At 39.5% G+C, this 14,760-nt stretch overlaps 1 protein-coding gene across 1 annotated transcript in view; it reads left to right on the top strand.

Moving 5' to 3' along the window:
• The window catches only part of LOC124154001 (scavenger receptor class B member 1-like), a 136,608-nt gene that overhangs the window by 76,995 nt on the left and 44,853 nt on the right, over positions 1-14,760 (top strand). The window lies entirely within an intron of this gene.

Below are 14,760 nucleotides of genomic sequence, written 5' to 3'. Positions count from 1 at the left end.
ATACGGATTCATCATTCCAAACTTGTGTACCCTGAATAAAATAGCTCTTAAGTATGAATCTCCACCCTGATGAAATAGCTCGAATGTTGTTATATAATGTTTCCTTGCATCAAATCTTGTGCTCTTGAGACAGAGTGGTGGCCTTTTTGGGGTGAATTCTGTCTAGTTGGAATCTGAAGGCCGTTTTACACGGTACACGGAATTGCGCAATCCCACGCCATTTTAGAAATTAATGCAGGTCTAACCTGCGCAATTCCGTGCCCCGTGTAAAACGGCCATAAGAAGATGATTTAAATGTTGATTAATGGTTGCTAATTCATCTGCACAGGTTAGCATCGTGTACAAAGTTACTCCGACATATAATACGGATTCAACAGTCTAAACTTGTGTACCTTGAATAAAATAGCTGTGAAGTATGAACCTTCACCCTGATGAAATAGCTCGAATGTTTTTACATAATGTTTCCTTGCATCAAACTCTTGCTCTTGAGACAGAGTGGTGGCCTTTTTGGGGTGAATTCTGTCTAGTTGGAATCTAAATTCCGTTTTACGCGGTACACGGAATTGTGCAATCTGACGTACGTGCGAAGGCACAATCAAAATTGCGTCGTGTAAAGCGGTGAATTGCTAGAACACATGCGAGAATGCGTGGATGCGAGACGGCAAAATAGCCCCTGTTCTAATTTCGTTCGTGCTTTCGCGCAATTCCACGCCATTTTAGAAATTAATGCAGATATATCCTGCGCAATTCCGTGCCCCGTGTAAAACGGCCTAAAGGTGCCTGATGTGCGTTTTGCCCCAGAAAAACTATCATCGATCACCACCAAATCGCTTCGTTTTTCGGGCGGTGCCGGTAGGTGCAAGCCGATCGCGGTCTGGAGCGGATGACCCAAGGTCACGAGTTTGCTCCCGCGCGAAACGAGGAGAGAGGCTGGATGGATTTCACAGTGGATTCCTTCCGCACTCGCAGTGAGCGGAAAACGGGCATTGGGCTGCAGAGAGGAAAAAACTCGGCGTTCGTCTCGTAGCTCCTCTTTTTCACTCTCATCTCTTTTGTATTTCTTTCTTCGCTTACTTCCTCATTCTTCTCTCCTTTCCATTCGGCTCGCCCATCGTCTACATCTACATCTACGAACTACCACGCAAGCCACCTAAAAAGGCGTTTGGCAGGGGGTATAATGACCAGGGATGGCAAAAGATACGAAACAAAAGTCAGAAACCAGTAAAATTTCTACAGAGGAGTGAAATGCAGAAATGAAACGATGTGGATTTAAACCCGAGGAGCTAAACTCAGGGTGGAAACGAAATCGGAGTCTAAACTACCTCGGGTCGAAACTTAACTGAAACTCTGGGACGAAACGAGACGCAGATAATGTTTCGCACCGGAGGGACCACGTGCTTCACCTTGGAACGGTTTAATTTCAACCCACACACCGAGTACGAAGGATAGTTGAATGAAGTAGAGATTCGGCCTACCGCCATTAGATACATGGGGCAATCATATTTTTGTCACTAACAGGAGAACGGTGAACGCAAACTGGCCAATCGATTTTTGATCTCGATGTTTTAACTTCTCTACACGTACCTATGTCAAACGTAATGGGTCGAACCTATTCCCTCTTATCCCCCTCCACTCAACCTGTGGGATCTAAACTTAACTACGAGCAGCGGAATTTCGAATAATTTAGTTTCGATCCCGGGAGTCAAGTTTCGTCCCGGGTCGAAACTGAACTCCTTGGTGATTTTAATTTCGTGCGGGAACGAAATTGAACCTAGGCCTCGTCTTTTCGTTTCCCCCGTTTTCGTTTCGTTTCACTTGCCATCCCTGGTTAGGACACCAGCCGTTTAATATGAAATGCAAATGCTCAAACAAAGTTACGACTAGCATGTATTAAAGTCCTTTATGGTTCCTGGGAAGAACTAATTCCCATATTTATCCATCCGGCAAAACATCACTCTTAATTTATCGTTTCTGTCGGACCTGGGAATATAGTGGGGCTCTAATATGATGCTCTCTGTGACGCTCTTAAAGAAACCTATTTTCATTTGTGCAAGCACTTTAAGCCTAAGCGCATCCCCCGAGCCTCTAGCGGCCCCGAGCCTAATACACTTAATATTAGGGTACCGCTGTATTTACGCCCGTAACAGGTTTTGACGAATCGCGCAGCTTTCATTTGTATTTTATTCTATTCATGGATTAATCCTTTCTGCGCCGGATCCCATGCATCCCAGAAACCCGTAAAACTCACAATTTTTAGCTATTTATCAGAATTTTTTTCTTTGGGATAGCCCCCGCACCTCCAGCTTAACCTGTCGGGTATCCCATCCCCTCAGACATCCAAGTGTTTTGCGCCTAAAACCTCCCCTAGCATTATTCCCTAGCGGCGCCTATGATGACAGGTGTACTTGTGCGAGTTTTAGCATTAAGCTGTTCAGATTTTATTTGACTCCAATATTACTTGTAGCCATAAGTCGTGTAAGGTAGTACTTCGTGATCAGGACAGTGCACTTGCGCGCAACAAAACAATTTCTTTGCCCCGTGAAACACCGATAGGCATGGAATTTCACTCACCGCTGCCGTTTCAGTGAGGATTTGAGTGTAATGAGGGTATCCCATTTTATGGGACGGCGTAAAAAGTGGGGAGGGGGTGTGGGGCGTGGGCTGTCGATGACCCTCGATTACACAGCTTCGACCACCTTAACGACGCCATCGACCTCAGACGCTCGAATTCTTCCGCAGTCGATTGTGCGTTTACCGCTTCACTGAGTCCGCCATTGTGCCGCCCAGCGGTCCGCTGTGGGATGCGTTCGCTTAGGGGAATCCTCCGAAAGGAAGAGAGGTACTGTCATCGTCCGCTTGTAAAAATCAGGATCGAAACTAAAACGAAAGTTAAAACCAGTAAAATTTCATTAGTTTCGTTTCCGGGAGCGATGTGTAGAAATTAAACGAAAAAGAATTAAACCCGGGGAGCTAAACTCAGGGTGGAAACGAAATCGGAGTCTAAACTACCTCGGGTCGAAACTTAACTGAAACTCTGGGACGAAACGAGAAGCAGATAATGTTTCGCACCGGAGGGACCACGTGTTTCACCTTCGAACGAATTAGTTTCGACCGACACACCGAGTACAAAGGATAGTTGAATGAAGTAGAGATTCGGCCTACCGCCATTATATACCTACATGGGGCAATCATATTTTTGTCACTAACAGGAGGACGGTGAACGCCAACTGGCCAATCGATTTTCAAGCTCAGTGTTTCAACCTCTCTACACGTATGTCAAACGTAATGGGTCGAAACTGTTCCCTCTTACCCCCCTCCACTCAACTTATGGGATCAAAACTTAATCGTGATCAGCGGAGTTTCGAATAATTTAGTTTTGTTCCCGGGAGTAAAGTTTCGTCCCGGGTCGAAACTAAACTCCTTGGTGATTTTAATTTCGTGCGGGAACGGAACTAAACCCAAGCCTCGTCTTTTCGTTTCCCTCCGGATCGAAACGAAACGTTTTCGTTTCGGTTCACTTGCCATCCCTGGTAAAAACCCAAAGTCGACACCTTAACTTAATTTTATAGAATAATTATGACAATTAATAGTCAAACCCTCCAGGGCCATAATTTTTTGAAGAGTTGCGATACGATACGATATGCGTACTCTTTTACAAGTTTAGAAAGGGATATGGACAAAAATCCACTTCTTCATGACGCAAGTCTGTAGAATGGTAGGAGTACATAAATATTCTAACTATTTGGATTAATTGAGGATTTTATTTCCGTATTTCTTAAACTCTTTTCAGTTACGTATTCACATAAACGAAAAATGGGTAGCTTTGTATGTGGCATATATAATGTGGAGCGGAAAACCACCAAATATTTTTTGGAGCTGAATTACAGATGCACGTATGGAGTGTTTCCAATATTTCCATTATGTGTTTTCTCCTCATCATACTCAGACTCTTAATTGTGTCAAAGGTCAATAGTGAATCAAAAGTCGACTCAATCTTGAACAGCATCATTTTTTCGGTTATTATAAATGACGTGATATTTGCATCTACGTGTTTTTCTTAAAATAGCATATTTTGAACTAGTGCTAAGTACCTTAGATTGCCTTATCTTCGACCTAAGTACAAGAGCAAGTGAAACCCTGCCTTTCAATAGTTTGTAAAAAGATAACGTGTTTATTCTGTCCCTGAAGGCGAGATATTAATTAATTATCTTTAATTTCGTTACAGTTTTTCGCATTGTAACTCTCTCGATTCTCTGAGAGAAATAATTTATCATGAACTGCGAGTTTAAATCCTACCTGCACAATTTGATACGCACGTTCTCTCTAGTTCATTAGGCTAACCAGGGCTCGGTGGTCTTCTTCAGTGGTCCCTTCTCGATTTATATATGTGCGCGTCGGCAGAGGGAAAGAAAAACAATAAAAAGAGCCATTTTCAATGACGATGTTACCATTCAAAAGTTTAACCATGGTAGATTTAAAAAAAATTTTTATTGATTTAGCTTCATTTTTGCCTCATAAGTTACATGCTCGAACATTATTTTGAAATTATCTCTCATCTGGTGATTTTTGTGAATTCTGTTCTCGGTAAAGTAAATAATAAGTAATTCTTAGAAACTTCCTGCTAAATTATCATTTTGGCATTTCTACATGTATGTCATATGTTATAAATGACGTGATTTTTGGTTTTCCAATATAATTTGTGGTTGACTATGTTCTCGATAAAGAAAGGTAATTATTGAGACCGATTGTAAATCATGCTCATTCTATGTCCCAAATGTTTATAATCCCTTTCTAACCAAGAGCTACATCTGGAAGAAATCAATTTTCACGATTTTTCATTTTGAAAACTTGAAACTTTTGCACTCAATCATAATTATCTTGGCAGCTAAACATTTATTCATTAAAATTTACACCACAAAATAATGCGTAGTTTAGATATTTCCTTAATAGAGCTGAAAATTTATATAATTTTGATGTTGCTTAGAAGCAACATTGGGTTATAATGGGTTAAATCCTCCACGAAGGAGATTTATGTTGGCGAAAAAATAGAGGATTTTGAGTTTTTTAAATGAATCTATAATGAATCTACTACTCATTGAAGAAGTTGTGACGCGTCAAATGTAAAACGGGAGGTTGAGGCAGACATCTCTCTCTGTTCGCACCAAGATTGGGCAACGTCGATTCAGCAAATTCGACAATTTTTTGTACACCTGTCTGGGTTGCGATGGCAATCATTTTGAAATCGTCTTTCCTATGTTCAATTGGGAGCACAAAAAACTTATTAATCTGTTTTTCTAAACTCTATTCTACTTTCTATAATTGCTTTCGACAATCTGACGAGCCGAAACAAATGCGTATTGACTCTGCGCGACCCGGCAAAAAGTCTTGTAATTCCCCTCTCCGTGGTATGTTAACAGCTATTTCTGTAAGTTCTCGCTAAATTTTCATCGCTTATTGCATAGCAAAAGCGATTGAGTAGTTGCATTAGCAGTAGTGAAGTAAGTAGAAAATAATTATCGTCAGATGTATCCATCAGCTATCTTGCATCTTTATGTTATAACTAATATACCTACTTATTTCATAATACTCGTGCATGTGGAATTATTCTATTTTGCAGTTAGAGCTAGATTTCAGGGATAATTTTGCTAATCACACCGACTGTCCGAAATTGAATTTCCTTCTTGTATTCCGTATAAGACCAACTTCCTTTCATAATTTTCTCCACCTCTTTCCTTCCTGCTTATCTAACATTCTTCTAACTCGACTTTGCTTATTTTAACTTGAAAATTGTGCAATAAAATGCATTATTCATGAGTTTGTGAGCGTCCAAAAGTATAAATGATCGTGTTTTTTTGCAAAATAATGGTATACACTCTCATAATTTTCTCCATGAGATGTATATTCAAAGTACGTTGTACTTTTCCTTTTCGAACGTATTCTGATATCGCTAAAATTTTAAGCGGGCCATCAAGACCTTGCAGCACCAGTGTTGGATCACCAGCGTTTCCCGAGTACAGACTACGAAACAATCTTAACGGGCATTCCGGGACAAATACCTTTCGAGCCTCCTTTGACGAAAATGCATACAACCATTTTACAGTGCTTGTGCTTTGTTATTGTTTTGCGCGTCGCTTTCTACGACTTTTTAAAGAGCTGCGAACTGAATCGCCCAATTTTCTCATAAAATATTCCTCTTCACACTACTCCCAATCATTTTGGCCTCGAGTTTTCAAGGTGTCACCAGTTAGGCAAGTGTTACTTTTTTCATCCGTTCTTAGTTGAATTTCTGAGTACATTTTCTTTGTGCTCCCAACCCATTAATATCTAGTTGCCGGCGCCTTTGTTTCGTGTTTTTTACGATGTCGAAAAGTTAGATTAGGATGTGCAAATACTGTAAATTTCTTTTTTAGTGGACGAGAGATTCTCGCCATGACTGGCAGATTTATACTCCGTTATGGATTTTTTGTAGGTACCTATCATCCCGCTGGATTTTACTAATTGAATTCAGTTTCTCTAACTTATTTGGCCAATATTTTTCCCTTTTCATTGGTCTTGTGTAATTGTTCATAATATCCGTCGATTTTTACTTTGCGGGCAAGAACATTTTAATGCATAAATATCTGAGCTACATGAGTAAAGAATATATTACTCCCATTTGTGTAAATATTTGATTCGTCTTTCTAACTAGACTACTTTGACGATACATTGTTCAATAAGGGGATTCATTTTTAATGAAATCGTATGAAATTATAATTCTTTAGTTGTCCTAATGAGCTGAAAAATCACCAATCGTTGAGTTGATAGTAATTAAATATATTATGGAGTAGATTTTGCTTTTCATATCATGCATTAGTCTTGTACTTAAAATTTATTTATTTTTATTTTAATATCATTGACTTCTCATTAATATCTCCCCACTGAAATCGTTTGAATCAATAAAATCAATTTTTTAACTATGGTATATTTTGATGAATTTTTTTCATTTTCTATCTGGTTTTAATGGCTGCAAAAAGGTATATTATCTCACTTATCTTTCTTCGGTTCTGCACACCAAGGATGAAATTTACCAAGAAAAAATTATTTCAATTTGTAGGGATTCGAAGCTGGATCTCCCAATTGCCGGTAAGGTATGCTACCAGTTACACCACCAAGCCATTTTTTTTCAATTTGAATAACAAACTGGGTTAATCGAACATGGTGTTGACCTATCAAATCCACAATGTGGTATAGGGGACGGAGGTCGTGCTTACCAAGCCACTGAGAGAGAAATAAACCCCTCATCGTCGCTATTCCACGACGGACGTGATTCATTGAAGCATTGCGTAGAACAAATGACTGCATGTGGCCAACCTCAGTCCATATTGTCCACTTGACTTGAGTACCACCTCACCTCCATTGTGTCCTCACTAACTTCATATCTATGTACTTTCATTCACTTGCAAAATGTGCCTCTCCTTATGAATCTATTTAGTCTATGAGTCCATTTAATTCATCTCCTCGTTCGTTTTTCTTTCTCTATTCATCTCACCTCTTCCATTATTCTCTGTACGTCCATCTAATTGAATCGTTGACATAGGAAAGTTAATAAGTCACAAAAAAATCGAAATATCGTTTATGCATGGAGAAGGTATTGCCTGCACATGTCAATGGTATGGACAAGGTAGTCAATTGGCACAATATACCTATCAGTTGCTAAGATGGATGAAGTTTGTACACTGATATTAGTTTCACAATGTTGTCAAACCTCTTTCTTTCGTCTCCTGTGAAATTCACATTTAGTGACTTACCACCTTTCCCATTTAAACGCTTTTATTTTTCTTCCCCATTGTACACGTATCTGCATCATATTGTTGGCTCTACTTTTCGTAATTACCAAATGTATTCTCATCTTGATTTTTCATAACTTCTTTCATAGAGTAAGTATATATACTTATATAGTATATACTTACTCTATGCTTCTTTCTAGAGAATGTACAAACTCAATACAAGTGGTTTTCCGATTTATGCATAATGAAAAACAGCATCTATTTTAGTTTTTATGGCTCCGGTTTTAGTACCTTTTTCAATTAAATAGGTTATTAAAAACTATGAGGAATCGTATTGATCGGGACGCTGTGATTGCAGGGGTAGCACATAATGAAAAACAGCATCTATTTTAGTTTTTAATTATTTTTTCTCCTATAAGGTAGCTGTTGTTAAAAAAATCATGTAGTTGAAATGAAATAAAAACTTCAAAAGTTCACCAAGGCCGGGATATAAATCGTTTACCTGTGAGTTACCTAACCATTTCCCTGATACCACTTCATCGATGATTCCACGGAAATTTTTGGAGTTTTCTGATTATATTGACACTTAGCCTCTGTGCTACCCCTGGAATCACAGCGTTATTAAGATATTATACGATTCCTCATAGTTTTTAATAACCTATTTAATTGAAAAAGGTACTAAAACCGGAGCTATAAGTTGTAAATTCCTTTTTTTAAACATGAAATTCAAAAATCATTCCCATGTGATTGTTAAACGAACGATGAGCCTTTCTCTTTATGTGATAATTTTGTCATGGTCTAGGTTACACGGCTGAGATTCCCATTAATCATCGCGTGAAGAACCTGGCAATGTTTTATTGCTCACGAGTATCTCTCTAGCGCATCATACTCGCCATTAGTATCCATGGGAACAATGCCTGCGCCAAGATTCCGTATCTTCTGCACCTGTCCTCTCCTCTATACTTCTTTGCTCACGGATTTTGCACGCGCGTGGCAAAGAGAGAATGGACGTCGAAGCGAAGGAGAGTGTGGTCGTGAGGTGTCCTCGTGACTGGGGGGAAAAGATTGGGAAGACGCTGAGTCGGTGATGGAGAATGGGAGAGGGATTGATGGACGCTTGGATGATTTCAGAAATGGAAGAAGAGCATTATATTCCGGGTGTTGGCCAACGAGGTCGACTTCGCAGGCCTGACGGAGCGTAAGGAACTGGGCATATCAGGTGGTGGACGATACCGATTATTTTTGGCTATGATGCCCCTAAATGGTCCATTTACTCTCTCGAGCGACAAATGTTTGCTTCTGTCGGTTAGAGGAGAAACCCTAGAAGCTTTCGCATCGATAACTATGATAGTAATGTCCAAATTTATCAAAATGTGGTGTCCATGAGTTCTTTTTATCCTTCCACTAACGAGTTTTATCGAGTTTTTCTCGCCTACATTTTTCGGAATCCATGAATTAATTTGGAGACAATATTTTTCGTTTGGGTTTAGAAGTTGTAAAAAGATATATAGCTGTTGCATGTCTATATTCTTAAGCTTACAGGCCTATATTTTCGCCTACTTTTCGGAATCCTTGAATTAATTTAATGAAAATATTTTTCGATTGGGGTTTAAAAGCCTTAAAAATATTTGTAACTGTTGCAAGTCTTGCAGCTCTTGAACTATTGTTCATTGTTTTAACAGCAAATCGATTAGACCAAGATATTATAAATGAATTATTTGGTGGTGCAGCTTTCGTTTGCAACCATAGAACTGAGATTCTTCTTTGAGGCCTTGTCAATGTGTTTGTCTCATTTTTAAACCAGTTTCAGGCGAGAATATGGGTAAATGGCTACAAAATCCAGTGAGCACTCTTTTTGCAAGATTTTAAGTTTGGAAATTTCATCCCACATCGGTTGAAAAGAATTTCAAATAGGAAAAACTAAAATTGGAATTCGTAAAATAATGGATTGCAGAGGGCTCGGGTAACTTGTCTCGATACTGTTTCAACTCGAACACTTGCTAAATACATTTCCTGGATAATCTCTCCATCTGTCTCTTTGCCTGGTGCTCCTTCCGCTGCCCTGCGTATGATTGCTGTACATTTCTCTTTCCAGATCGCAAAGAGTTGGGGAAATGTTGGTGGTAAAAGGCACAAAATACGGCAAAAATCATGGCATACAATCACAGCTCCTTTCCGGAGGACTATGTATCATATTTTCAAGTCCTTGCATGTGATAAAGAAATAAATTCTTTCGGAGGGAGTCAGTTACATGATATTTACTCGTTAATAGGTTTTATTGGCATTACCGTTGATAACAGTTGCTTTACTTTATCTCCCTTTAATCCTCGCACCGACCAATCTTGAAAATAAAAGCAATCTCTTTAAAGACCAATGGATGCGCTATTTTGATACGACGGCATCTTAACTTCCGATCTAACAGAAATCCTGCGTAGCTACGCTTAAAGCGAGGAACATCGCATTATAACACGCTGAGAGGGTGATAGGTGAGCGCACACGGCAAAATAGCTCCTTAATGGGTCACGGAGGAGGCGTGTGCGGAAATGTGATTTTTTTTCCTCATATTCTCATCAGGCGCGAGAGATGGAAGCGCGGGGGTGGAACCGTGAGGTGTGAAGAAGGCATGGATAGGCCTTTTCCTCACCCACCCTTCTTGTTTTAGATGGGTGCGCGTCAGGTGGCCGGAGAGTGAGCACCTGTTAGCGTGAAGCTGAGCGCGTGGAAGATGGGAGGGCAAGATAGGGGAAGGGGGCTAGTCGATTGGCGGGAGAGTGGTAAAGGGAACGGCGGAAGAACGAATTTTTCGTTTTTTAGATTTATATGCCATTTCACATTATTACAACCCTTTAGTGAGATACAGTAGCCCAAACATGACCAATTTTTTCAAAACCACGCGCAATCTCGTTTTTCCTCGAAAATCTCTGAATTTATCCAGGTAGTGTTGCGTTGGTATGATTTTTATGGAATAAAAAACGATATATTCCTTTGACCTGGTGTTTTTCCTATACTTTCAATGACTTTTAAAGATTTTGGCTCTCGTCTATCTGATTTTACAGCGCCCCGACGGAAAAATAGCCGACCCGTTTTTCACGCGAAAGATGGGAGGGCAAGATGGGGGAAGGGGGCGGGTCGATTGGCGGGAGAGTGGTAAAGGGAACGGCGGAAGAACACTCGGCGATTGGCTGTCCCAATCCCGCCGTTCCATCACCTGTCGTACCTCCCTCTCTTTTCGTACCCTCTTATTCTTAACATTCTGTCAATTATTTCTCTTCAGCTCCTTGCTTAATTTATAAATTTTCAGGTACCGTAACGCTTACCCGCACGCAGGGATGCCAAGTGAAACGAAACGAAAATGTTTCGTTTCGACTCGGAGGGAAACGAAAACACGAGGCCTAGGTTTAGTTACGTTACTGCACGAAATTAAAATCACCAAGGACTTTGGTTTCGACCCGGGACGAAACTTTATTCCCAGGAACAAAACTAAATTAATCGAAATTCCGCTGCTCATAGTTAAGTTTCGATCCCACAGGTTGAGTGGAGGGGGATAAGAGGCAATACTTTCGACCCATGACGTTCGGCATGCGTGTTTAGAGGTTAAAATATTGAGCTTAAAAATCGAATGGCCAGTTTTTGTTCACCTTTCTCCTGTTTGTGGTAAAAATATGAGTGCCCAATGCATCTAATGGCGGTAGGCCGAACCTCTCATTCATTCCAGGGGCGCAGCTAGGAATTAAGGCCGAGGGGGGGTTCAGGTGCAACTGATACCGGTGTGTGTGGTGGGGTTGTAGTATACCCACCAGGATAAGTAGGTGCGAGATTAATAAATTGCGGAATTTTAAGATAAATGGTTCAAAATGGTGAGTTTTACGACTTTCTGAGGGATATTTTCATTAATTCTTACACTATTCTATTAGTAATATCAATCCAATTAAGTAAAATGGATAAAGCTTAAAAATTTCTCTGAGCTCTGGGGGGATTTTATATCCCCCAAACCCACCCCCCCCCCTCCTCGCTGCGCCACGGCTTCATTCAACCGTCTTCGTTGTCGGTCGAAAGTAAACTATTCGAATGTGAAACACGTGGTCCCTCCGGTGCGAAACACTATCTGCGTTTCGTTTTCCGATCAGAGCATTAGTTAATTTACAACCCGAAGTAGTTTTGACTCCGATTTCGTTTCCACCCTGAGTTTAGCTCCCCGGGTTCAATCCATTTCTATTCGTTACTACATTTCGCTCCCGGAAAAAAAAAAAACTATTGAAATTTTACTGGTTTTGACTTTCTCTTAGTTTCTATCGCCCGCCCGCATGTTTAATCCTTAGGATGTATAGCTCTTTAGTGTTTCAGTGAAGTAAAATTTATCATATGCCTCAGTAATTTCTAGTCATTGCATCCTTAATATCGGCATGTTGAAATTAATTTCAATTATAAAGCGTAGGATAGGCGCAATATGCGGCACCCTACGGTTTGAAGGCTATTAAAACTGTTAAATTAGAATTAATTTTGAATATTAACTTCTTAATTACCTTTAAAAACAACCTTCTTTCGTATTACAGCTTTGAGTATCCTACGGAGCTCCTGTATGTTTCTGATTGCTTTTGAGAATGTTTGAGATCCTTCCCTTCTTAATGGTCTCTTGTTTATTTTATTATCGTTTCCTCGTTGAATGCATCCAAAGATAATCTCAATAATGCACAAAGGTTGAGAAAAGACTTAGCTGTTTCACAAAATAAAATATATTTGCGACCGGTTTCGATACAGCGTATCATCATCTGGCAATTACAAGTATCAGTACATAGAATTTATACCCTTGAAGGCGTTAGAGGGGTGGTAGAGTGGCCTAACGCCTTCAAGGGTATAAATTCTATGTACTGATACTTGTAATTGCCAGATGATGATACGCTGTATCGAAACCGGTCGCAAATATATTTTATTTTGTGAAACAGCTAAGTCTTTTCTTAACCTTTGTGCATCATGAAGGAGTTTCACCATGTTACGCCAACCACCATCGCATAATCTCAATACTAATTTAAAGTCGCCTCTAACTTGAAAACATTTCTTACAGCCTTTTCGAATTTCATGCTGAAATTGCGCTCATGAATGCATAATTCTTTTAAAACCGTGGCGTTTATAATACCTTATCCTTGGAGGCGGAGTTAATTAATTTTTCTATCATGTATTAGTGAACATAAGATAGAAAGCTCTTTTTCGTCCTTGCTCGCGTCTATTCGCTGTCTCGGAAAATTGATGGAAGCCTTGTTTGGAAATTGATGTTGTCGTGGACGCAGATATCATTCATTTAGTAAAGTACATTTCAAGACTCTTGTTCAGTAGACCTATCAGTAAGCAAGGTAAAGGAGGGATACATTCAAGAAAGCCAATTCGATCGTTTCTTGCCCCCCTTTCACTCAAAAAGTTCAGGGCTACCTGGACCTTCACCGAAGATTATCGCATTAACTGATAACTAATTGAGGTTATGACAGGGTTAGATAATACGTTGGTAGTACAAGTTCATTACGAAGTCAAGTTTAAAAATGATGTATTACGCTCCGGTCCGATTCTGATACATAATTTTTTCCTTCGATAAAAATAGGTATAAATGAATAGAGTAGGTAATCTACATCTACATAAAACCCGCAAGCCACCTAAAAGGCCTGTGGCAGGGGGTGTTCGGACACCATCCGTTTACACATAAAAATGAAGTGCCCTAACGAAGTGGGGACTAGCGTTTATTAAAGTCTTTCATGGTTCGGGGGAAAACGAATTCCCATATCTTTCCGTAAGGCAAAAAATCTCTCTAAATTTATTGCTCCTATCGGACCTGGAAATATAGTGTGGATCTAATATCTTGTAATATATTAATATTACTAGATACATATACGTAGTGTGTAATCTTATTATAGCTATAAAAATGACTTTACTCAGGGCTCTCCCTTGTAGATTGGATACTTATATGACTTAAATTGTCAACATTTCACTTGAGGTTAATTCATTTCAATTGCGCCAATGGAATTATTGAAGACACATTTATTTTTGTTCATGTCCTGCTTATGGCAGTAACCATCAACGATCCTCATTATGTTACAACGTTTTTTCCATCTTATATTAGGATATGCATTCAGAATAGAAAATTGGAGTAGAATATATTGGAGTATGCATGGCTGTATTTCCTGGTTCAGAAATTAACATACTCGCGGATAGTTTTCAAATCGACTCGATTCTAGACTCGAGATCAAAAAATGCTACTCGCGCATCCATAATTTTTTCAGCTAACAGCAGAATTTTATGCTGAACTTGCGTTAATGAATGCATAATTCTACTTAAACCGTGGCGTTTGTAATACCTTATCCTTGGAGGCGGAGATAATTAATTCATCTAACATATAATAGTGAACATAAGATAGAAAGCTCTTTTTCGACCTTGTATGCGTGTATTCACTGTCTCGGAAAATTGCTGGAAGCCTTGATCGGAAATTGATGTTGTCGTGGACGCTAATATCATTCATTTTGTAAAGCGTATTTCATGACTCTTGTTCAGTAGAGCTATCAGTAAGCAAGGTAAAGGAGGGATACATTCAAGAAAACCAATTCGATCGTTTCTTGCCCCCCTTTCACTCAAAAGGTTCAGGGCTGCCTGCTCCTTCACCGAAGATTATCGAATTAACTAATAACTAATTGAGGTTATGAAAGGGTTCGATAATACGTTGGCAGTACAAGTTCATTACGAAGTCAGGGTTAAAAATATGTATTACGCTCCGGTCCGATTCAACAGCTACATAGTTTTTCCTTCAATAAAAATAAGTATAAATGAGTAGAGTATGTAATGAGGAAGTCCTAAGAAGAGAAGTGTCTTAAAAACCTTGACAAGAAGAATAAACAACCTTACTGGCTACGTCTTGAGGCATGATGATGAAGACTATCTTTTCGGGACAAGTTGAAGGCAAGGACGGAAAAAGAAGTCCTCAAATGAAATTCATGGAATAGGTAAAGAAGAACGT

The sequence above is a fragment of the Ischnura elegans genome, chromosome 2 (assembly GCF_921293095.1).
Source record: "Ischnura elegans chromosome 2, ioIscEleg1.1, whole genome shotgun sequence".
NCBI classification, from domain to species: Eukaryota; Metazoa; Arthropoda; class Insecta; order Odonata; family Coenagrionidae; genus Ischnura; species Ischnura elegans.
This window is presented reverse-complemented; position numbering and strand designations above follow the sequence as displayed.